The sequence below is a fragment of the Leopardus geoffroyi genome, chromosome D2 (genome assembly GCF_018350155.1).
Source record: "Leopardus geoffroyi isolate Oge1 chromosome D2, O.geoffroyi_Oge1_pat1.0, whole genome shotgun sequence".
In the NCBI taxonomy this organism is placed as follows: Eukaryota; Metazoa; Chordata; class Mammalia; order Carnivora; family Felidae; genus Leopardus; species Leopardus geoffroyi.
In genome coordinates this window covers 8349745-8363832 of record NC_059334.1, presented here as the reverse complement: position 1 = coordinate 8363832, position 14088 = coordinate 8349745, and the positions used below count along the sequence as shown (strand labels likewise).

Sequence of the window (14088 nt, the reverse complement as noted above, 5' to 3'; positions counted from 1 at the left end):
TTGGGCGTCCGACTTCAGCCAGGTCACGATCTCGCGGTCCGTGAGTTCGAGCCCCGCGTCAGGCTCTGGGCTGAGGGCTCAGAGCCTGGAGCCTGCTTCCGATTCTGTGTCTCCCTCTCTCTCTGCCCCTCCCCCGTTCATGCTCTGTCTCTCTCTGTCCCAAAAATAAATAAACGTTGAAAAAGTGATGGCTGTCATTGCTTTTCTACTTTTGAATTTGGTTCCAAATTTTAAAATCAGGAAATTTCACAAAAAAAACCTCAGACCTTGGGCGTATTATGAAAAGTTGAAGAACTGGCAACCTTTGGTTCATGGTAGGTTCTAGCAACCATCAGCTGGGGCCAAGAGGTTCCCTTCACACAGGGGGATAGTGCCCTCCAATCCTCCAGGGTCCCGACCACTCTTGTGTGCCCTACCCTGCTGACATTTGAAGATCTGATATTTGAGTTTGCAGTTCTGGACTAGATAATCTCATGGCCTACTAGGCAATCTAAAAATTCAGTCATGATTAAGAAGATGAACCAGATTCCTAAGAAAAAATATTATGAAACAAAGAATTTTATGTAAATACTTATCGTGGTCGTTGATCAAGGTCTTGCTACCTACAACCCAAACTCTCACCAAAACCAAAATGGCCCAGGGGCACCTCCGTGGCTCAGTGGGTTGAGTGGCCAACTCTTGGTTTCCGCTCAGGTTATGATTTTAACGGTTCGTGAGTTCGAGCCCCTTGTCGTCCAATCCCTGCTTGGGATTCTCTCTCCCTCTCTCTCTGCCCCTCCCCCCCTTCAAAATAAATAAATAAATAAACATGTGGGGGCGGGGAGCCAAAATGGCCTGATACTCACTGTCTCCATCATGTGACCTAAGTTCAGCCCATGAGAAGTTCCTATCTAGGTCTTTGAATCTGGAGTTGGTGACTCAAAAAGGAGACATTTTAGAAATAATGGCGTTATCTGTGAAGTGGCTTTTGTGCCCGCAGACAGCAGTGCCAGAGGTGAGAGGTGGGCATGTCCAATGGCAATACCAATGGTGTCCTAAATGGCCTGTCTGAAGTGGTCTGACATGTTTTGATTCCAACAACCAAGCTACCCTGTCTGTTTGATGGAACTGAGTCTCCAGTCTTCCTCTCTCTATGGCATGCTGCCTGCTGGCCTTCCAAGGCATTTCTCTTCCGATTAAGTAATCAGAATCGGTTTTGGTGTTTGTCACCAAAACCTTGATCCAATGGCTTTTTGGATGATCCAAGCTCTGCCTCCCTTTCACTCACCGAATTAATGAAAACTGGGCACAAGTGTGTTTATTCAACTTTTATTTTACAATTTTAAAGTGTTCTAGGGGCGCCTCGGTGGCTCAGTCGGTTAAGCATCAACTTCGGCTCAGGTCATGATCTCACAGTTTGTGGGTTCGAGCCCCGCGTCAGGCTCTGTGCTGTCAGCTCAGAGCCTGGAGCCTGCTTCGGGTTCTGTGTCTCCCTCTCTTTGCCCCACCCCCGCTCGCACTCTGTCTCTCTCTCTCTCAAAAATAAATGAAACATTAAAAAAAAATTTTAGGGGTACCTGGGTGACTCAGTCAGTTGAGCGTCCGACTTCAGCTCAGGTCATGGTCTCATGGTTTGTGGGTTCGAGCCCTGCGTTGGGCTCTGTGCTGACAGCTCAGGGCCTGGAGCCTGCTTCGGATTCTGTGTGTCCTTCTCTCTCTGCTCCTTCCCTGCTCACACTCTGTCTCTCTCTCAAAAATAAATAAAGATTAAAATTTTTTTTTAAAAATTTAGAAGTTTAAAGTGTTCTATAATTTTACTTGCACTTTTAAAGATTTTACTTTGCTATTAATCTAACATGTAATGTTTTTTTTTTTTTTAATTTTTTTTTTTTTTTTTTCAACGTTTATTTATTTTTGGGACAGAGAGAGACAGAGCATGAACGGGGGAGGGGCAGAGAGAGAGGGAGACACAGAATCGGAAACAGGCTCCAGGCTCTGAGCCATCAGCCCAGAGCCTGACGCGGGGCTCGAACTCACGGACTGCGAGATCGTGACCTGGCTGAAGTCGGACGCTTAACCGACTGCGCCACCCAGGCGCCCCTGTAATGTTTTTTTTAAGATAGCATTTTCGTTTGTTTATTTTTTTGCTGTTACTGATCATGTTAGCAAAGATCTTGTGTTAATGATCCTTGCCCTCAATACTGGCGAGGGTACAATGAAGTGAGCCCTCTCATCGGGTGGCATAATCTTGACACACTGTCAGGGAAAGTAATTTGCCAGCATGTTAACACAAGCTGTGAAGTGTAACTTTTCCGTGGGTAATTCCATTTCCAGGAATGAAATGATCCTAAGGAGATTTGAAATGAGAAATAAGGTTTCTCCACTGAGATATTTACCACCAATTTTAGTCATTAAAGTTAGGCTTATGATGAGTCTTCTTTTCTCTTTAATTTCACTTTATTTTAGAGAGATTGAGGGGGAGAGGGGCAGAGAGAGAAAGAGAGAGAGAATCGTAAGCAGGCTTCACATTCAGCATGGAGCTCGACATGGGGCTCGATCTCACGACTGTGAGATCGTGACCTGAGCTGAAATCACGAGCCAGACGCTCAATGTCCTGAGCCACCCAGACGCCCCATATGATGAGTTTTAAACAACATTGAAGCTGCTTATCATCCAACGTTAAACAAATAGGGAAACAAAATGGCACACACATATCATCTCAAATAGGTAAAGCCACAGGAAAAGGATCTAGGAGAATGTATTAAAATTACCCCCTAGAGATTAGTTATGGGCAATTATAATTGCCTTCCTTATACTTTACTATATTTAACATTGTCTACAATGGGCATGCTTTTCCTCTCATTTAGGAAAAAAGAATATTTACGAACTAAAAATAAACAAAATTGGTAGCCAGAAAAATAGGAGGGCCTGTTTATGACAACGCCTCATTTATAGTGGGTATATAATTAATATTTGGGGAAGAAAGAAGGGAGGGAGGGAGGGAGGTCATGGTGTTTCACGAGGAACGATGACTTAAGGGACCGTGACGTCTCTATCATTTGCTTAGCTGATGGTGTAAATAAAAACAAGACAGTACATTCTAAATTGCTCTATTAAGTAATGGTGCATTTGAGTGTTTCCCGGTTGTGGCAAAACATTGAATGCCTTTCTCACTGAATGGGTAATATGGAGCCAGTGCTCAGAGCTTTCCCTGCCCCACATCGTCAGAGATAGATCTGAGAAGGTGGGAGAACCAGGGTATTGGTGTTCTAGACAAAGAGGCCCTCTCTTGCCTCTGATTGGCCACCATATGGAGGTCTGCCCCTCTCTTTGGGGCACCCAAGGTCCGAGAGTTGGGGACAGCCTCTCGTCTCCACATCTGTTGACATCCTAATTGAATCTTACTTGTTAGAACTCACAGTACAAAGATTAAGTGTGCCTGGTTGAATTCACATTAATCAGGGAACCCACTTTTGCATTCGTGTACTCTTGTAATTGTTTGGTGTTTGCACAAAAAGCAATAGTCCCTGGGGTAATCACGACCCTCACCGGGGGATCCTCACTGAGACTCTATGGGTTAGAGTCCTTGTTCATTGTTTAGAATTTCCTGGCTCTGGATTATCTGTAAAGCCAAGGGAAAGACAAGAACTAGAATACTCAGCTGATCCTATTAGAAGGGATATATCCAATATAGTATAGTCTAGTTTATTGTATATATAAAGGAAAATAAATATCATATTCTTAAAACATGTGTTTTTGAAATTAAGGGGTTTGCTGTTGTTCATTCTACTGGTTCTCAAAGTATAGCCCAGTGACCCTGGAAATCCTTTCAGACAGACTTGAAGATCGAAGACTATTTTTATAAAAAAACATGAATACATTAGGTGTTCAGCCAGGTGGTGGGTGAGCCACCTGGGTGGCTCAGTCAGTTGAGCATCTGACTCTTGATTTTGGCTCAGGTCATGATCTCGAGGTTGGTGGGACTGAGCCCCACGCTGGGCTCTGCACTGAGAGCTCAGAACCTGCTTGGGATTCTCTCTCTACCCCCTGTCTCTGCCCCTCTCCCCTGCCATTTCAAAATAAATAAAATAAACATTAAAAATATGAACGCATCATTTGACTTTTTCACTCTCATTCTTTCAAGGCTTGCAGTTTCCCAGAGCTATGTGAGTGATATCGCCACAACTAGAAGGCAGAAGCCTTCTAGGAGAATACAGCCGTCTCTGAAGCCAGATGTGGAAGAGATTTCTAAAGCTATAAAACAATGCCAATGTTCTCACCAAGTTTTGTTTTGTTTGGGAAAACGTAGTTACGTTTGGGAAACATAGTTTATGTTTGGGAAAACATGTTATGTTGTAATGACAATGAGATATTTAGTTTAAAAAAATTTTTTTTAAATGTTTATTTATTTTTGAGAGAGAGAGAGAGGGTGAGGAAGGGGCAGAGAAAGAAGGAGACACAGAATCCAAAGCAGACTCCAGGCTTTGAGCTGTCAGCACAGAGCCCGCCCAATGAGGGACTCAAACCCACAAACCGTGAGATCATGACCTGAGCTGAAGTCGGACACTTAACCGACTGAACCACCCAGGCGCCCTGAGATGTTTAGTTTAACGTGAGACCAGTATATTATTTTTTGATAAATTGATAAAATACTTAAAATTTCTTCAATTTTATTTTCTAATGTAGCAAAAATGGACAGATAGAAGTCGCATCAACAAAAGCTCTCCAGAGTCCTCAACAGTTTTTAAGACCATTTTAAGAGGGTCAAGGAGTCCTGAGGCCAAAAAAGTTTGCAAACCACTAGTCTATGCTATTACAAAGCTAGTAAGTTTTAAATGACCTATTCTTCGTTTGAGGAATTGCACAATAACTATGGCAACTAGTCTGTGTCACTGAATGCAGGAAGTAAGAGCTCCAAAAACAGAAACGGCAGGCACATTTGACTTTTTCCATTTGTGAGATTTATTTTGGTGCTCTCTTCCTGTTAGCTACTCTAGGCTCGGGGAATTTTGTGTCTGTTACGTTCCCGTAGCCAGTACACTCGACGAGGCTTGGCGTTCCTGGAACCCTGTCTTCCTGCCACTTATTTTTCTGAGCCTAGTTTTCAGACAGCTTCAGACAGCTCTTAAGGTTTAAGTCCTGAAGCTAACGAGTATGCTAGCATTTTGAAAACCGTCCTACGCTTTGTGGATGGAAGACTTACTACTTTCAAACATGTCAACACCCAGGCAGACATTTGGTGAACATGTAAATTCCCTTGGCTTTAGGTACATAAGACATTGGTAAATGCGAAACAAATATTATTAATAGGAGCCCCTGGCTGGCTCAGTCAGTACAGCACATGACTCTTGATCTCGGGGTTGTGAGTTTGACCCCCATGCTGGACACAGAGCTTACTTAAAAAAATATTAGTAGTGTTTGGGTGCTGTTAGACTTTTTTCTTTTTTATTTCTTTTCCTTTTTTTTTTTATTTTTGTAAGTTTATTTTTGAGAGAGAGACAGACAGAGTGTGAGCAGGGGAGGGGCAGAGAGAGAGGGAGACAGAATCTGAAGCAGGCTCCAGGCTCTGAGCTGTCAGCACGGAGCCCAACCCGGGGCTCGAACTCACAAACCACTAGATCATGACCTGAGCCAAAGATGGACGCTTAACTGACTGAGCCACCCGGGCGCCCCTGTTAGACTTTTTTTCTAAAGACCTTTTTTTGCAGGATGTGTGTGGAAGGTAGAAAGGTGAAGGGAAGGGGGAAAACTGTAGAATAACATCTGATTCTCACTGCCAAAACATAGCCTCTAACAGTCACATCCCTCCTGGGACTGCTTCCATGCAATAGAAATCCTTCCGTGGTAGGCTCTATTATTTAACAGCTACTTGGCAGGTTTGAGTGGCATCCTTCTGAAAGAGAAAGCACAAAACACAAGTTGGCATTGTATTGGTTATTTAAATTTAAAATGTCTTCGGTCAGCAGAGAAAGACTCTATCTTCTGTTTATAGGGGGAAAAAGTGCCCACTGACGTTTTTTCTGTAGTGAATAATAGTTTTAAAATACTATTCTTAAATTTATGGCTACATAAGCAAAGACATGACCTTTTCCAAGGATAAATAGTAAAAATAGCAGATCTATAAATATATATTTAGGCATGTGCTGCTGGGCTTAAAACTCAGGCTTATACTGTAGATAACACTTCTGTCTTAGCCTGCTTAGGCTGCCATAACAAAATACCACAGACTGGCTGGCTTTAAACAACAGAAATTTTTTCTCACAGCTCTGGAGCCTGGAAGTCACGGTCAGGGGGCTGGCTGATTCGTTTCCTCTTGAGAGCTCTCCTCCTGGTTTGTCTGTACTCACCTTCTTGCTGTGTCCTCCCATGAGGGGTGGGGGGGGGGGGAATCTGTCTCTCCCTCTTCTTGTAAGGATCCTGTAGGATTAGGATAAGGATTCTGTAGGATTAGGACCCCAACCTTATGACCTTATTTAGCCTCAATTACCTCCTGGAAGTCCTGTCTCCAAATACAGTCACATTGGAGGTTAGACTATCAATATGTGAAATCTGGGGGGACTCAGTTCAGTCCATAGAACTTGTTTGCTTTTTGAAAATAAGTACACAGTAAGTCATAAATGAAACCACATAGCTTCATACGGGTCTCTTAGAAACTACAGGATTCTAGGGGCGCCTGGATGGCTCAGTCAGTTAAGTGTCTTACTCTTGATTTTGGCTCAGGTCATGATCTCATGTTTCGTGGGATTGAGCCTCACATCATAGTTTTTGCTGACATTGCAAAGCCTGCTTGGGATTCTCTCTCTCTCCCTGTCTCTCTGCCCCACCCCTGCTCTCACTCTAGCTCTCAAAATAAATGAACAAACTTAAAAAAAAAAAAAAAAAAAAAAAAGAAACTACAGGATTCTTTGCACTCCATGGAACAAAATAATCAGGAATATGTCATTGTACACAATAATTTATTCAATTTCTCTGATTAAATGTCAAACTTTGCCATCACAGGTCACTCTATCATAGTATATCACTATGTTTTCAGAGGCACAAATAAACACACGGAAACACTTCCTCCTCCAAAGAGGGAGGAGGGAAATTCTAAAAGGTTATTGATATCGCCTTTGTCTGATGTAATGGCTTTTTTGAATCAGAAAAATCTCTCATTCCTTGAGGTGGAAAATAGCATCCGTTCTGAAGAAGCACAATCTTCAAGTTTCAGAATCAGAAGGAACCACAGGTATCATTTCATCCGACCTCCTTACTTCACAGAAGAGGAAAGGGAAATCTTCAAGGTGGGGGTGACGTGTCAAGGTCACTGAAGACTGTGTGTGTCTGTTCCCTTACAGTCAGGAAACCCGATTGGCTCACCACCAGCCAGTGCGATCAGACTTTACCTTTATTGATTGTATGTCCTTTCCCAGGCATTATGCCAGTGGGTTTTCTTAACAACCCTGTGAAAGGAAGGCCATGGTGAGGCCAAAGGATGAAGACTTGTGTTTCTAGAAACGGGACACAGAAAGGAAGGGGGAGAAGACTTCAGACCTGCAAACCACAAAACCATAAAAGTCAGCGTTCAAGGGGGGGGGACTCAGATGCCACGTGGAAACAAATGGGATTACACAGTATAAAGGGAGTAAGTGAACTCGTGAAAGTGGACATGAGGTGGCAGAGTCGTTGATCACGAAGAGTGGGTACTTTCAGTCGGATGCATTGCACTTCCAAGCTGATCAATTCCTCCGAGCCTGTTTCTTGCCTGGTAGACGAGGTAGAGCCCTTACAAAGATGAAACGAAACCACCTCTCTGAAGCACGTAGCAGCACGTCTAGCACAGGAAGGGATGTATGGAGGTTTTTGAGTCAAGCGATAATGTGGGCTGCACTAAGATGCTTTTGCACTGGAGACAACAGCAGAAGAGCCGCGTGGAAACACTGACCTGGCAATCGCAAGAAATTAACCTTGAGGTGTAGATTTCAGGGGTCATGCACTGAGTAGAGGTAAGTGAAATCCGGAAAATGGTTGAGAGCCTCAAAGGCAGTGAATGAGAAAGGCCCGAGGGCGGAAGACTGAGCCTCCACGGGCTCTGGGCGGCAGGAGGGGGACGGCGTTTTCCGGAAGAGGAGTGTGCGCATGCGTACACGCACCGGGTTGCAGGGAACTGGTGAGTGTTGGGGGCAGGACTGAGATGCCACCCGCAGACCAGTTACGTCAACGGAAGGCAAGAAATAGATGGGCAGTCCGTCGTAGCTTCTGACCCTAACCCTGTGGGCCCTCCGTGAATGGTCACCGTTACTGCTCACAGTAAAAGAGAATTTCTGATTAGCAGGTCAGTCAGATGGGCAGAGTCAGCTGGAGAGGCGTCCCTGAGCTGTGTGTCCTGCAAGTTCATTGGCCACACAGAGATACAAAGCTATGTGTGTTGGGGGAGGAGTAGAGAGGGAGAGAGAGTCCTGTCTACACACTTGCGGGCCATTTAGCGTGCAAATATCCAAGCTTCCTTTCCTAGAAAATGGTGATCTCGACTTGGAAGCGCCGGTTCCTCTTTCAGGCCTGATGTGAGAGCCAAAAAGAGGTTTCTACAATGCAGACTAGACTCAGGAGACAAAACGCATCTTTCAGCAGATGTTTCATTAAGCTCTGATTTAGCCTGATTAAAATCTATATTGACCGAGGCTAAGGAAGTTGTTGCTTTATGCCAGTGCCTAGAGAATGATTTAAATTCCAGAAGAGCTTGGATGATGGGGAATGGTTTTATGTGTGATTTAAATTTCCTCTCTTTCTTTGTCATTTTTTCCAACTGCGTTATTTTTTCAGGCTTTTGGCAAAGAACATCTATGGCTTGTGTGATAATACAAATTGGAAAGTTACGAAAGAAATACGTCTCCTGTCTCGCTAACACATGGGTGTGAAAAGCCAGTTTGAAAGGGGGAGTCACCACCCTGTTCAGGGTGATTTGCAGAGGAGTGGACCTGGAGGAAAGCATCTGGGCTTTAACCCAGTAAAACTTTGGCTTTATCTCCAACTCGTTCTTTTTTTCTCTCTTCCTTTCTCATTCCTGTCTTCCTGTTCATTGCAAAAAAAAAAAAAAAAAAAAAAAAAAAAAAATCTGTCCTAGAAGGATAGAGATTTTTGGTTGCTGCCAGAGAGGCTGGGCTGGGGGTCAAGCTTTTGCTTTAGGAGGCCACCTGATTGCTCTGAGGTTTTATAAAAAGCTGAGGCCCTGCAGGGAGTCTTGGGATGAGGGGATGGGGTTTGTGCCTCGGATGCTCTGGTTTAAACTAAGAACTTCCGGTGGGTGTTTTGCAGAGTAAATCTAGGAGGAGACCTTGAGATTTGGCTTTTAAAAAGCTGCTATTTCACCTGCTTCCCGTAGCGCTCTCTTTATGATGATCCGAACTTTCTTCCCCTCTCAACCCAGGCTTTAGGACGTCGGACACCATTTCTGACGGTTAATTTTATGTGTCAAGTTGACCAGGCGGAGGGATGTCCAGAGCTGGCGAAATATTATTTCTGGATGTGTCTGTAAAGGGTGTTTCTCGACGAGATTAGCATTTGAATCATTAGACTAAGTAAAGAAGATCCTTCTCCCCATTGTAAGGAGAAGTCCCTTCTCCTTTTCTCCCCATGTAGAGTATACATGCTCCTAAATTAGAGTGTACATGCTCCTACTTAACCCTCTTTTTTTTTTTTTTCTCTTCGTGGACAGTGAACATTTCCCCACGTCTTTGCATGTATTCTTACAATATAATTCTCCCCTCCAACTGTGTCTGCTCGACAGATTGCCACCAGGTGACTTCTAAATACCTAGCACTGAGGCAGATGCCATAAGAGTCCTGGATCAATCACTTGCAAGCTCTTGAAGATAAACTACCGAACTTCTCTGAGCCTCAAATGATAATAATATCTACTTTAAGGTTTGTGGGATGTTTAACTAAGACACTGCATTTAATGTATGGTTCCTGGCATATGGTAAACACTCAGCCAAGATTAAATAACATTGTTATCATTTGAAATACTGTTACAAAGCTTGTCTTTTTCAATTTTTAATTTTTTGAAGTTTTAATTCTTTAGGTAATCTCTACACCCAACATGGGGCTCGAACTCACGACCCCAAGATCTGGAGCTGCATGCTCCACTGACCGAGCCAGCCGCATGCCCCTGATTAAGCTTGTGTCGATACTTTTCAGTGACGTCTGTCATCCTAATCCTGGAGGGCTGGTCATTGCCCCGCAGAAACTCCCATGTTCTTTTCTCGGACATCATGGAGTTCAAGGGCACATGAAAGACCATGTCGGTCTAGAAAGAACCAGCCAGGTGTTCACTTAACATCACTCAGGACACGTAAGTCTAACTTTATATTTCGTCATCGCCACGTGTGCTTTGCTCCCGTGAAACTCTATCCTCGGAAGCTCTGTGGGGAGTACACGGTCAACAAATGTATAAACTCATCAGTGATCCTCATGAAGCCGAGCTTCATTATATCCTAGATTAAGACAAAATCTCCCGGGTCCTAGCAACTTGCAGGCCAGGGATCCAAAACCTTCAGAAAGTGTATTATCTGGTGGGGGAGGGGAGGATTCCTGGGTAGCTCGGTAAATTAAGCTTGATTTCAGCTCAGGTCGTGAGTTGAGCCCTGCATCACGTTCTGTGCCGACAGTGCTGAGCCTGCTTGGGATTCTCTCTCTCTCCTGCTTTGCCCCTCCCCTTCTCACTCTCTATCTCTCAAAACTAAATAAATAACCACTAAAAAAAAAGAAGTGTGTTATCTGGGGATTTAACCTCAGCTCCAGGAGCTGTGGGTGATACAGAGCCCACTTCGTTTTTCTTTAAGACTGGACTAGGAGATGTCTTATATCTGCCTTTAGTGGATGAGATGGCAGATGGTTTACCCAACATCTAAGAGACTAAGTGAACCAACAAAAATAAAGGGCAAGAAATGGATATGCATAGGCATTTTCCAATGAAGTCACCACGTCTTTAGTGTATCAGTCAGAATGTGCAGGTGTGAGTGAAAGAAACCAAGCAGAAAATATTGGCCAGAGCTGACTAACTCCAAACGGGTCCAAGAATCAGGTTTGTAGACAATGCAGCCAGAGCCAATGCTGGAAACAATGATGCAAAACTGGTCTGGTAAAGGCACCACGGGTACCATTGTTCAGTTGAGTCACTGCAATTAACACTTGTGATTTCATCAACCCTGGTCATGGAACCCCGGGTTAGGAGACATTTCTCCATTGGCGCCTTGCTTTTCTTCATGTCTTACAAACAGAGGCCCTGGTTGCCTTTGTTGCAGACTATCCATCCAGGACAAAATGTGCATATTTTAAAGAGGTGCTGTTTTTCATTATATTGAATTAACAAAGATGCTGGTGAGGGGGTGGTAAAATGGTCACTTCCATATTGACTGCATGCACAGAGGATGAATTGTCACAAACATGACTGGGAAGGTAATTCAGTGAAATGAATGACAACCTTCAAAGATTTTTGTATCTCTAGTTTCCCAGAAATCAAATGACTAGATCTACCTTACAGACATCTTCTCAAATATAGAACGTAATTTACAGCCAAATATATTCTTCCTAGTGCTAAAAGAAACAGACCAAACATCCATAAGAGAATATAAAAATCTGTGTAGTTATATCTGCTATAGAATACTACATAGCCTGCTCCAAATAAAGGTTCGGCAGTTACCTAGAGTATATATAGCAAAATACCAATGTATGTTGGTATACATATTTGATTGTAACTACATATATCCAATTTGACCTCATATCCAATTTAATTGTACCTATGTAAATGAAACACACAAAAACCTACGGAAGGAAAAAAATAACTGGATGGAAATAGACCAAAATTTTAATAGTAAAATCACATATATACATATGGTTTTTACTGTCTCATATATATATATATATATATATATATATATATATATATAAAACAGTTTTACTGTTTTTTTTTTTTTTAATTTTTTTTTTAACGTTTTTTATTTATTTTTGAGACAGAGAGAGACAGAGCATGAACGGGGGAGGGTCAGAGAGAGAGGGAGACACAGAATCGGAAGCAGGCTCCAGGCTCCGAGCCATCAGCCCAGAGCCTGACGCGGGGCTCGAACTCACGGACCGCGAGATCGTGACCTGGCTGAAGTCGGACGCTCAACCGACTGTGCCACCCAGGCGCCCCCAGTTTTACTGTTTTTTACTGTTTACTGTTTACTGGTTTTACTGTTATATATATATTGTTATATATATACTGTTATATATTTACTGTATAACGGTAAAACCAGTAAACAGTAAACAGTAAAAAACAGCAAAACTGTTTTTTATATACATACATATATATATATATATATATATATATATATATATATATATCTCCTTGGAAGGTAAAGACAGTATTTCCCTACAGAACAAAGGTTAGACATGCTTACTGCCCATTATAAAAGATCCAGTGCATTCCCCTCTGTGTTCAGGCATCTGTCTGGCCCATCTGCTTTGCTCCCATGAGAATTAGGGCCAACGGCACCTGCTGTATGTGCGAATGTTCATGATGCTTGATGTGCTTTGAGTAATAGAGCCCTGTGTCTCTGACCGAAGCGTTTAGCATCTTCTACCAGCATCCATGAAACTGGCAGGTGAGCCTATTAGCCTGTAAGTAGAGCGAAATTTCAAACCTTTAGTCCTTACACCTCGCTGCTGCTGAAATCGCTCCTTTGCTGTCTTTAGAAATGGAGGACGGTCACTAGAACGGAAATGGCAGTCTCGGGCTTTTCTCTTCTGATCTTCTGATTCTAAGTTCATGTGACAGGTGCTTCTAACTGGTGGCCCCTAGGTCATGTGATGCCTGATGTAAAGGGAGTCCGGGAAATCCAATATTTATTTTCCTATAGTTTCCTTAGTGGGAAAGTCTCCAAACATAGCTTGTTCAGGATAACAGGAAAAAAAAAGACAAATGTCCACTACATCAGTAGTTATTCTAGATTTCTCCAATTGATATATGACAGGAATTCTTAGGACTTTGTCAAAGGTTAATTCCAAAGACAGAGGTCTATAATGTTCTTCAGGGAAAGGCCCTAAATTCCATGACTCGTAGCAGAGATGTTAGAGCCACTTGGCCGAAAATACACCAGATGGCACTCTAACTAGTAATGATACTTCTGCTTTCCCCCTGACTGTTTTGGGTGCTTTGTCAGGGCACAGCAGGATCCTTCTAGAAAAAGAAGAGGGATGTGGCCAGATTCCAGTTTCTCCTATCATGGTTCCCAAACAAGATGGCTTCTTATTTGGCCATGGGTGATGCTGGGGTAGGAGGGGGCAGGTGCTACAGGTGTCCAAGGCCTACCACAACCACAAGTGTGACTCAGTCAGCACCACTGGGGCAACAAGGGGAGGGCAGGACTGGAGGTGGGAGGATTCTCTAAGAGGATGGTGGGCTGGTGGGAGTGGGGAGGCAGCACTGGGGGAGAGAGGATCCTAGAAAATCGTATTTGTTGGAGGTGTAAGTCTATTCATTGGGTAGAAGCCTTGATGTGTGTGTGTGTGTGTGTGTGTGTGTGTGTGTGTGTGTGTGTGATGCTTAACAGTAGCATACATGTAGGGACATGTGCAAATCATAAGCTCAATTAATTATCCTAAAGTTAAGATACCTGGGAATTCCTACCCCGGGTCAAGAAATAGAACATTAGCAGTACCCAGAAACTCTCTCAAGTGCCTCCCAATGACCATTTCCATCCCTTCGCTTAAGATAACCACTACTCTGATTCTGATATCTTGTATTAGTTTGCTTTTTTGAACTTCATGAAAAATGGAATTGTATGTACGTGCTCTTTTGTGTCTGGGTTCTTTGCTCGACGTTACGTTTGTGGGATTCACCCATATGTTTGCATGTGACAACGGTCTGTTCATTTGTACTGTTATATAGTATTCCATTATATTGCCATAACAAAAGTTATTGATCTCTTTCACAGTTGATGGAATTTGGGTGGAGTCCAACTTTGTCTATGACAAATAATGCCACTTGAACATTTTTTGATGTCTTTGGTATTTCCATTTGGGTTAAGTGTATACTAAGAATAGAATTTTCTGGGGGTGCTTGGGCGGCTCAGTCGGTTAAGTGTCTAAC

General features: G+C 43.1%; 1 protein-coding gene across 1 annotated transcript in view; it reads left to right on the top strand.

The window, feature by feature from the left end:
- Positions 1–10043: 10043 nt before the first annotated feature.
- The window catches only part of ANKRD22 (ankyrin repeat domain 22), a 38171-nt gene continuing 34126 nt past the window's right edge, over positions 10044–14088 (top strand). Inside the window, exon 1 of the mRNA XM_045439484.1 lies at positions 10044–10308. The gene's annotated coding sequence lies outside the window, so the exon portion shown is untranslated. The remainder of the gene's footprint in view (positions 10309–14088) is intronic.